We start from the raw sequence: 2,980 nt of genomic DNA, 5'->3' as shown, positions 1-2,980 counted from the left end.
TGTAATCACGATTACGCGTACCAAGTTGCTCACGTGATAGGAATAGTTTGAGCCTGGACATCACAATTTCGTGCACTAAGTTTTTGGCGCCGTTGCCGGGGATTGGTCGAGTTTTCGGCAAGCTTTTGGTCCGGTAACATAAGTGCCAAGTTTGATCCGGCAACAACACCAAGTTTTTGGCGACATTGCCGGGAATTGTTCGAGTTTGGACAACTGACGGTTCATCTTGTTGCTCAGATTAGGTAATTTTCTTTTTATTTTATTTTCAAAAATTTTTCAAAAATATTTCTAAAATTTTCTCATCTGTTTTCGAAAAAAAAAATAAAAATGTTTTCAAAAATATATTTTGATTCAGAATTTTTAAGAATGAATTCTAGTGTTTCATGAAGCCATGTCTAAATTTATTAGGACTGAGGCAGCAATTTGTTATCAAGAGCAATATACTCTAGTGTTAAATGCTGAAGCTTGGCTGGCCATTGGCCATGTCTAGTGTTTTGGACTGGAGCTTTCATTGAAAGCTTGGCTGGCTAGTGAGCCATGTCTAATTCCTCGACTGAAGCTTTAGACTAAGAATGCAAGATTCCTGGAATTCATGTTAAAAATTTTGGAATCCTTATTTTTTCTTTTTCAATTAATTTTCGAAAAAAATTACAAAAAAATTAGAAAATCATAAAAATCAAAAATATTTTTCTGTTTCTTGTTTGAGTCTTGAGTCATATCATAAGTTTGGTGTCAATTGCATGTGCATCTTGCATTTTTCGAAAATATCATGCATTCATAGTGTTCTTCATGATCTTCAAGTTGTTCTTGGTAAGTCTTCTTGTTTGATCTTGATGTTTTCATGTTTTGTGTCTTTTCTTGTTTTACATGTGCATTTTTCGTTTGTTAGAGTCTAAACATGAAAGATTTCTAAGTTTGGTGTCTTACATGTTTTCTTTGCATAAAAATTTTTTTCAAAAATGTGTTCCTGATGTTCATCATGATCTTCATAATGTTCTTGGTGTTCATCTTGACATTCATAGCATTATTGCATGCATTCATTGTTTTGATCTAAAAATTTCATGCATTGCATAATTTTCATGTTTTTCATAAAAATTTCAAAAATCAAAAAAATATCTTTCCCTTTTTCTCTCATCAAATTCGAAAATTGAGTTGACTTTTTCAAAAATTTTTAAAAATCAAGTTGTTTCTTATAAGTCAAATCAAATTTTCAATTTGAAAATCTTATCTTTTTCAAAATCTTTTTCAAAAATCAAATCTTTTTCAAAAGTCTTAGTTATTTTCGAAAATTCCAAAAATATTTTTCAAAAATCTTTTTCTTATTTTTATACCAAATTTTCGAAAAAAACATAATCAATTAATGTTTTGATTCAAAAATTTGATGTTTGTTACTTGCTTGTTAAGAAAGATTCAAACTTTGAGTTCTAGAATCATATCTTGTGATTTCTTGTGAATCAAGTCATTAATTGTGATTTTAAAAATCAAATCTTTTTTTCAAAAACTAATTTCTATCATATCTTTTCAAAAATATCTTCTCATCTTATCTTTTTCAAAAATATCTTTTCAAAATATCTTTCCTAACCTCCTAACTTCCTATCTTTTCAAAATTTGTTTCAACTAACTAACTAACTTTTTGTTTGTTTCTTTACTTTTTCAAAACTACCTAACTAACTCTCTCTCTCTAATTTTCAAAAATATCTTCCCTCTTTTTCAAAAATTTCATTTTAATTAACTAATTATTCTTATTTTTATTTTTAATTTTAAAAATTTTTTGAAAAAATACTAACAATTTTCAAAAACCATTTTTCGAAAATCACTAACTCTTTTTCAAAATAATTTTCGAAAATTATCCCTCCCCCATCTTATTCTATTTATTCATTCATATCCTAACATCTCATCTCACATCTCTGCCATCCTCACAGTTGTGTTTCTCCCATTACATTACATTCTTTGTCTCCCCCTCTTCTTCTACTTACACAGGGATCCCTATACTGTGGTATAAAGGATCTCTATTATTATTATTATTTTTCTGTGCCTTCTTCTTTGTCATATGAGCAGGAGCAAGGACAAGAACATTCTTGTGGAAGCAGATCCAGAACCTGAAAGGACTCTGAAGAGAAAATTAAGAGAAGCTAAATTACAACAATCCAGAGAAAACCTTTCAGAAATTTTCGAACAGGAAGAGGAGATGGCAGCCGAAAATAATAATAATGTAAGGAAGATGCTTGGTGACTTTACTGCACCTAATTCCAATTTACATGGAAGAAGCATCTCCATTCCTGCCATTGGAACAAACAACTTTGAGCTGAAACCTCAATTAGTTTCTCTGATGCAGCAGAACTGCAAGTTTCATGGACTTCCATCTGAAGATCCTTTTCAGTTCTTAACTGAATTCTTGCATATATGTGATACTGTTAAGACTAATGGAGTAGATCCTGAAGTCTACAGGCTCATGCTTTTCCCTTTTGCTGTAAAAGACAGAGCTAGATTATGGTTGGACTCTCAACCTAAAGATAGCCTGAACTCTTGGGATAAGCTGGTCACGGCTTTCTTAGCCAAGTACTTTCCTCCTCAAAAGCTGAGCAAGCTTAGAGCTGATGTTCAAACCTTCAAACAGAAAGAAGGTGAATCCCTCTATGAAGCTTGGGAAAGATACAAACAGTTGACCAAAAAGTGCCCTTCTGACATGCTTTCAGAATGGACCATCCTGGATATATTCTATGATGGTTTATCTGAGCTATCAAAGATGTCACTGGACACTTCTGCAGGTGGATCCATTCACCTAAAGAAAACGCCTGCAGAAGCTCAAGAACTCATTGACATGGTTGTTAATAACCAGTTCATGTACACTTCTGAAAGGAATCCTGTGAGTAATGGGACGCCTATGAAGAAGGGAGTTCTTGAAGTTGATACTCTGAATGCCATATTGGCTCAGAATAAAATATTGACTCAGCAAGTCAATATGATCTCTCAGAGTCTG

General features: G+C 32.3%; 1 non-coding gene across 1 annotated transcript; it reads right to left on the bottom strand.

The window, feature by feature from the left end:
* Nucleotides 1-2,584: 2,584 nt before the first annotated feature.
* On the bottom strand, nucleotides 2,585-2,692 carry LOC112753928 (small nucleolar RNA R71). The gene has a single exon (XR_003178288.1). It is a non-coding gene; the product is annotated as a small nucleolar RNA R71 (small nucleolar RNA).
* Between the last annotated feature and the right edge of the window lie 288 nt (nucleotides 2,693-2,980).

This window comes from Arachis hypogaea, chromosome 15 (assembly GCF_003086295.3).
Source record: "Arachis hypogaea cultivar Tifrunner chromosome 15, arahy.Tifrunner.gnm2.J5K5, whole genome shotgun sequence".
Taxonomy (NCBI): domain Eukaryota; kingdom Viridiplantae; phylum Streptophyta; class Magnoliopsida; order Fabales; family Fabaceae; genus Arachis; species Arachis hypogaea.
Note: the sequence above shows the minus strand (reverse complement) of the source record. Positions and strands in the feature narration are given on the sequence as shown.